This window comes from Elaeis guineensis, chromosome 2, assembly GCF_000442705.2.
Source record: "Elaeis guineensis isolate ETL-2024a chromosome 2, EG11, whole genome shotgun sequence".
Taxonomy (NCBI): Eukaryota; Viridiplantae; Streptophyta; class Magnoliopsida; order Arecales; family Arecaceae; genus Elaeis; species Elaeis guineensis.
The window spans coordinates 103,216,299-103,224,848 of record NC_025994.2 but is presented as its reverse complement, the minus strand read 5'-3'; the positions used below and the strand labels follow the sequence as shown (position 1 = coordinate 103,224,848).

General features: G+C 35.8%; 1 pseudogene; it reads left to right on the top strand.

Annotated features, from left to right (window-relative positions):
* The first annotated feature begins 1,380 nt into the window (after positions 1-1,380).
* Positions 1,381-7,956, top strand: LOC114913705 (S-linalool synthase-like; annotated as a pseudogene).
* Positions 7,957-8,550: the final 594 nt, after the last annotated feature.

Sequence of the window (8,550 nt, the reverse complement as noted above, 5' to 3'; positions counted from 1 at the left end):
GTATGTAGGTAAAATGATATACAATTTTTTCAAATTTTTAGATGCAAAGCTTTATCTTAGAAAAAAAAGAGATTTGAAAAAAAATAAGGGGACTCAAGGAAGACCTCATGGACTGGAGAGATAACAGGTGAGATTTGAAAGAGGAGAGAGACTTGGGAGGAAGATCTTATGGATGGGAGAAATGACTTGATGAAGAAGATAATAGATAGAGATGCTTTGTGAGAAAGAAAGATGATATGAACGGTCACGGTGGATCTCTCTTAGGCATATATATATTTTATTTTCTTTTTTTATTAATGTTTCAATTATGGAACTAACAGTTTTCATTAGTAGAAGAAATCTAATTCTTATTTGATTTCTAATTTTTTTTTTAAATATGAAAAAAAGATAACGTTGTATAAAACTATACCCGCCCCATCTGATGGCCTATAATACCCGTCCCATATGATTTTTATTCCCCAAGATGGCTAATGTGGTTTGCTAGCTCTCACACGTGGAACAAAATTCATATGATGTGGGCACCAAAAGAAGAAAATATGGGGCGGGCACTAAAGAAGAAATTTCTCCATGGAGTCATTAGCCACAATAAAAAATTATATATACAAACATACATGTATACATACATACATACATACATATGTATATGAAAAAAAAATTATTTGATCTAAGTTGGATTGAAATAAAGCCAAATCAATATTTTAAATTCTTAATTCATATAAAATGTATATTCCAACTTTGAATATACATGTAACATAAGTGTATATATAGATATATGAAATATGTGATATAGGTGTATATATAAATATATCAAATGATGGTATTTTAATTTCGATTTGTTGCTTCGGTTCTAACGGATCACGTAAATCAGTAAATTAATAACCAAATTGAAATATTGATTTTTTTATTTTATTCAATTGAATCAAATTAATTAAATTATCAAACCATCGTATTTGATTCAGTTTGGATTGAGTTAGATAGTTTAGATGATTTAATTAAAATTTTTTATGCCCCTGGATGGAAGATATGGTAAAATAAAAAATTCATCCCATTTTTCTTCCATGAAGCGCGCCGGTTTGGCTTTTGTTCCTGCACATTATTTCTTTTCCACACGCACGGCGACAACCAAGCAAACACCCTCTAGTTGAATCAGGAACATACGTGATGGATTTATTCTACCCAAGTATCTTTCTCGAATCGGGGGCTCATTCGTCAACAACGTGCTTTCGCTGAAAAGAATAAACAAAACGTGACAAGGTGTGGTTTAAGGACTGCGTGAGGCACGGAGGGGGTGGGCCAGGCCGGGCTGCGTGCGGCGCACTGTAGCGCCTCCCATCAAGACTATAAACATACCCTCGGGGGAATTCAGCCAGGCCATCCAGATATAATTTTTTGCTTCTTGTCAGCTCAGAAAAAAGAAACAATCATCATCTTCTTCTTCCTAGTTGTGCTTCTGTAAGGCATGGAGGAGTCGTTGGAGTGCCTCGTCGAGAGGGTTAAGGAAGAGGTCTTCTCTCCCTCCGCTGACATGTACTCCTTCTTGCCACCGTCTGCCTACGAGACTGCATGGGTAGCCATGATACCCAATTCTGAACTTCGTCGTCGTCCCATGTTTCCAAACTGTTTGGATTGGGTGCTCCGCAACCAGAACCATGGAGGGTCATGGGGAGACCTTGATCTCACCATAGGCAGCCTCACTGCTAGTCTGGCCTGTATTATTGCGCTTAAGACCTGGAGCGTTGGTTCCATAAATATAGATGAAGGTACAATCAAGCCGTCTTCCTTGTTATCATTCTTCAGAATTTCTTTAGTTGTCGATCCCTGATGGTTGGCTGTACGTACTTGGATCTTAATATGTACGTAGCTACAAATAACTGCGTGCACGCATATCCTTCACATCAAAAAACTACGCCACACACATGTATTAGTGTGTGTAGGGACAATAAAACCATATACAGGTATGTATGTGCAAATCTCATATAAGTATTCGTGGGCCTAAAAATTAAATTCTAATAGAAAAGATTGTGTATTGAAGTCCATTCAAAGAAAGGACCGAGTGTTAAGTTCCACCATTAAGGTTCCAAATTAGAACATTTATTCTACTAATGAGTTGCTCCAGAAGGACTTCAGAATAATTCACCGATGCAGTTCTCTGATGTGATGTGGGCACTTTGTGCTAAAGTCTTGACATTTGGCTTCCAACTTTTCCCAAAAAAAAAAAAAAAACAGGATTAAAGTTTCTTCATGCAAACACGGAGGAGCTGCTTACGAAACACCATGGTGGCATCCCCCGATGGTTTGCCATCGTATTCCCGGGCATGCTTGAGCTGGCAAAGGACAGAGGCTTGAAGGTGTTTCCTCTGGGCTACACAAGAGCCGTGGAAGATGTCTTCAATGAAAGGGAAAAAATTTTCAAAACGTAGAGATCTTTCTTTCAACATTTTTTTTTCTTATTGATATATATTGCTTCATTCAAATTTACCAGCTCAAACGGCTATTTTCCATTCCTGATACCTGCCTACTTCGTCTGCAGGGAAGAAACATCCTGTGGTGGTCACCATCACCCACTTCCACTGTACCTCGAGTCCTTGCCGTCAGTCTACCAAGGGAAGCATGAAGATATTCTTAAGCATAAGAGAGAAGATGGGTCGTTATTCCATTCCCCGTCCGCAACTGCTTGTGCTTTCATGATCACTGGAGATAGAGATTGCAAGCAGTATTTGGAAGCCTTGGTCCAAAGATGCGGCCGTGGAGGTGAGTTTTAAGACAGCACTAGATCCGAAATTATATATACTTTGTTCCTAAATTGAAGAGGGTGACTGGGTCCGGTTTGGTGCGTGGCGCAGTTCCTCCCACGTATCCTGTGGACCAAGACCTTATAAAGCTGTGTCTGGTGGACCATTTGATGCAACTAGGATGCGATGAACATTTCACCAACCAAATAGGAGATGTGATGGATAACCTTTATTGGTAAGCCTACAATTCTAGCCTCTCTTCCTGCTTGAAGATTTTTTTTTTAAATTTTTAGGTCATCTTATATATCAACTTCGGTTTTTTTTTTTTCTATGTTTTTGAATTTCAACAACTTATCACAATCTTATAGTGGAGAGGGAAAAGGCTTATTTATGGTTTTTGTATACTATTTTTCTCGAATGCTATATTATGTTTCAAGGTCCCGGATACATAATTTTTTCTTGTGACCGACATCGCCGGCCACTTGGCTGAAGCACGGCTCTATTTACATGAGGATGTTTAGTTGACGATTCATCAACTATTGTTCGGTTGTTAATAGCAAGTATCATTAATAATATACAATTTTTATTTGTCAATAGTTTCATATATCGTTGAACTTTTTAATACAAGAGTCCAAGACGGGAGTAGTGTTTAGAACCTTATTTTTGTCTTTAATTATTTGAAAGCACTTTCTCTTTTTTTAAAAATTATAAAAATTGAAAATTTTGATTTTCAACAGTATCTTATTATTGTTATTATTATTGTTATGATTGTTGTAGTCACTGTTGCTTCTATCATTATTATAATATTTTTTATAAAGAATGATATGTAAATAAATTTGACAAATAATCATGTCAATTATCATCGAGTGCTTTTTCGATGGTATTATCACCTATCCAAAGCGGGGGACAGAAGCTCGATTCTAAAAAGTATGATCTAGGCTCTCATCTAAATGAGGTGAGGCTGGGTGGGAATGGAGTATATTTTTAGGTACTCCTCTAAGTTTTTTTATTCCAAATGTAGTCATTCCGGATGGCTGGGAACAGAGTTTGGGGGGATCCTTAAAATGTTCAACCATACACGCAGCGTTGCCTCTCTTGAAGTGGAATTGATGGCTCCTTGGCTCTGCATGACTTGCTTGTCTTTTTCATATATAGTTTCATCCTTTTGAGCAAGACCACGGATACCATACGATACGTGCACGGCACTGAAAAGTATGGTGCACCCCCGGATGGCATCCATCACGGGATGGATGGTGGTGCACGCCCATCCATCCTACAATAGATGACATCCACAAATCCATCGGAACTTCACCATAATAAAAATAATTTTTTATGATAAATTGCTGATGATATTTTTTATTATATATTGCTAAAATCTCTTTTTTTACTGTATTTTGATAAAAATATCATTATTTTTTAATAAATTTTTTTTATTAACAGTAATTTATCATTAATACCACTATAAATTTATATTTTATGATATTTTATTATAAATATCATTATAAAATTATATTTTACGGTATTTTATTATAAATACTGCTATAAATTTATATTTTATGATATTTAACAAATATGTTGATAAATAATATCATAATTTATAGGATTTTAAAAAATTATCACTAAATTTTAAATTATTAATTTTATATAGAGCTTGATTTAGTTATACCGATCTCATAAAATATGTTATTATATATATATATATATATTCATAACATTACTTATTTAATGATGTAAATGTACGTTAATAAGTTAAATAAACTATATTTATATGTTAATCATATAAGTTATAAGCTGGTGGTTAAGAGTTTGCTATTCAAATAAAAAATTATTGATTCGAATCTTATTTTTATTCTAATTTTAGAATATAGTTTATTTTTTGATAATTTTTATCAGTATATAAAAAATGTTGGCATTAAAATTTTAAAAGCACTTACATGTGCCGCTAAGATAAAAATTTTTATCGATATTTTTTTAAAAATATCGATAAGTAATTATCGATACCATCTTAAAATAACATATAAGAAAATATCATAAAAATATTGTTAAAAATATTTATGATATTTTTTTTGATCTATAATAATACTTAAAAATATCGTTAATCACCATTTTTGTTGTAATGCTTTTGGTAAAACACGCGCAACACAAAGAATGCATGTTTTTTTAGAAGACGTGCAACACGTTTCTTTCGTACATCACAGTCTGACTGGTCTAATGGGTTGAACTGTGTCCTCCTTTTTCAACCCTCATGGTTTTTTTTTTTTTTTTGGCATCTTGAACAACCTTGTATATTATATCCTTTGTCCGTAGTTTAGAGCAAAAGAAAAAGCCTTGCTAATCATGAGTCTATAATTGGAACTCCTCGTATAGGAACTGGGAGACGAAGGGGCTGGAACCTTCTAAGATGCACGATCTGCCGCTCCAGATTTTCGGGGATTCTTTAGCCTTTCAACACCTGAGGAGGCATGGCTATCGAATATCTCCAGGTAATGCTATTTATATAACATATGTACACACATAGACATGTAGATAAATGCATGCATGCATCGTTAACTCTTCCATGGAAAGTGATTGATTGCTTTTGGTGTCATAGAGAGGTTTTGCCGGTTTATGCGTGAACCACAAATGCTCTTGTACATGGAAGAGAACTACCAAGACTTCTTTGGAGCCATGTATGCTGTCTACAGAGCCACGCATTTGATGTTTTTAGAGGAACCAGAGCTCGAAAATGCCAAAACCTTCTCCAAGAAAATATTGCAGAAGGGATTGCCAAGTGAAGATTTAAACGACAGCCCTTTGGTTCTTTCTGATCACCAGAAAGAGGTAACTAAACGCTATTTTTTTCGTTTCTCTCATCAACAAGGCATTGACTCGGCATCACATGGCACTAAGTGACCATCCTCATGAATCATGTGTGTCAAGTGTGCCATGCCACATCAACAACAAGAAAATATTTATGCTAATGGTCAGTGTAGCATGATGTTACTTTTTTTAACAAATTTACATGATCTGTTCAGAGTTGAAAACGGCAAGAAGTATTAAATATTCTAAGAGGTTAAAATAAATGCTCGACTGACAATCTAGTTGGTGTAAATCGCTGAAGTAAATATTTGTCACCTACACATGCATATCATGTGCATTTGTGGTTTCAACAATCTAGTACTTCAATTTGGTAGCTCTTTAATGTTTATATGCCGAACCAGATTGAGCATGAGTTGAAGCATCTATGGTTAGCACGAATGGATCATTTGGAGCACCGGATGTACATAGAAAAAAGTAAAGGTTATAATCTATGGATCGGAAAGTCTTCATCTTACAGGTAGCACACATAGCAATTAGCAACCAAGTACTCGGTAAATGTAAACATTATATATGGTTGGTGATGACATCAAATACTTTGTGCAAAACTGCAGGCTGACATGCCCCGACGACATTATCCAGCTTGCCACAAAAAATTTCATGACTCGCCAGTCAGTCTATAGGACTGAACTCAAGGAACTAAAGAGGTAGTTCTAGATTAAAGAAAGTTACATGGCTTTCCTCTTTTCTAAGAGAAGCAATACATGTACTTTTCTTTTCCTTTCCCTTCCCTTTTTTTTGAGAAGAAAAGTAATGTGTGCTTCTGGACAGAATGCTTTCACATTTTTTTTACTCTCTCTCTTCGTTTACTTATTTAATTGATTCTCTACCATATCATATCCATACATCACATTAGGTGGTCCAAAGATACGGGCCTCGCCAACATGGGCTTCGGACGAGAGAACACATCATACTGTTACTACGTTTGTGCTACTCCCATTTCCCTTCCTTTAGATTCTGAGGTGCGGAAAATTGTGGCGAAGTGTGCAACCTTAGTTACGGTTGCAGATGATTTTTTTGATGAGCATGGTTCATTGGATGAATTACAACGCCTCAACGAAGCAGTCCAAAGGTATTGGTTAGTAGCTGCATGAAGGTTGAAGAATTTGCGCTTCATTGTTTTTTCTTTTCTTTTTTTTTTTAAATATTCCTAATTAATTTAATGGTAACAGGTGGGAAGGAGAAGGCTTATCTGGGCCTAGTAAAGTTATTTTTGATGCTCTTGATGACCTCGTATGTGATATTACATTGAAGATTTTCCACCAACAAGGGCATGAAATGAAAACACTTTTTCAAGATTTCGTAAGTTTCTCATGTCCATCATTTAAAAATCAATGTGCATACTTTTTCATGTTAGTAACTGTAGTTTGAGCAAGTTTAAACCTATTGTCATATATAAAGTGGAGAGAAACGTTCAACGTGTGGTTGAGGGAATCTGAGTGGAGTAGAAGCAAAGATGCACCATCAATTGATGAATACCTTCAAGTTGGCATGCTCTCCATAGCTATACAAGCAATGTTTCTCCCTGCATGTTATCTTGCAAGCCCAAAGCGTCCACATATCTCTCAAGGAACCCGTTACAGCAACATTACCAAATTGTTAATGCTCTCAACGCGCTTACTGAATGACACTCAAAGCTATGAGGTTATACCACTACTCCATAATTTTCATGTCTATTTGTCTTATCATTGTTGTTTTCAAACTGATGCAAAATCATTTCAGAAGGAGATGAAAGACGGGAAACTGAACATGGTGCCACTGTACATGAAAGAGAATCCGGAGGCAAATATTGATGATTCAATGGCATACATAAAGAACATGCTGGAAAGGCTCAAGAAGCAGATGCTTGAAATTATTATGACTGATGACAATACTGAAGTGCCGAAAGAATGGAAACAAATCCATCTATGTGTTTTGAAGGGGTTTCAGATGCTTTTTAACACTCAAAATGCATTCGACTCACCTACAGCGCTACTTCAGGACATTAGCATGGCCATCTACGAGCCATTAGTTATGGATCCTCGGAGAACGGTTCTGGCACCGTTTGTGCTTAATGCTCGTGAGGCAAATAAGGAGAATACAGGACGGTCTATATTGGATGATATTCCTGAAAAAGAACTGTCGATGAAGGCTGAAGCTCGGCTTCAAGGAATGACCGTAAAATAGTTTATAAGTCAAAAGCAATGCCTTCCAAAATCCAGCAGTCCCTATACCATGTGAGGCCCAAAAGTTTGCTTAGAGTACGGTGCCCATCTTCCTACATGCTTTTAGCTGTTCCTCCCGTTTCTCCAAGTCCTTTGTTCAGGATGTAGGTGGCATGGTTCAGGTGTGCGTGTTGAAGAAATATTTATATCGATGCTGCCGTATTTTCTGCGTTGTTACGTTTATACTGAAAGAGTGCGTAGTATAGTCTTTTATGCACAATATATATTGTCACATCCCAAACCCAATATCCGGGTCGGATACGTGATGGCCGCACACTCCTTAAAGCAAGTCCTAAAGAATATGCAAGGCCAAATTAAATCATGACAACCTTAACATCCGTAACAATTTATTTCAACAATAATTCATAAAATCTTGCATAATTATAAATTAAATTTCTTCAATCCTCTGATTAGGTACTATGACACTCTATCTACACATCTGCTCACCCACAATCCAATACCATAGCCAATCATGAGCATCCTGTATCTCTGAGAAGAAAAAAAAAGATGAAGAGATGTGAGCTTTACAGCCCAGTAAGAATTCCCATATCACACTGATATAGTAATATAATCTGAAAATAAAAATAAGCAATAAAATACAAAATCTCATGTTCAATATTCAGAATACTGCAAACATCCATAAATTTACTGTCTTATTAAAATAGATGCATCATCATATGTTAACAGGTGAAACACTTTTATTCAACAATTATTTCATGTCTTATCTTTCATTTCTCTTTTCATAATCACATGATTTT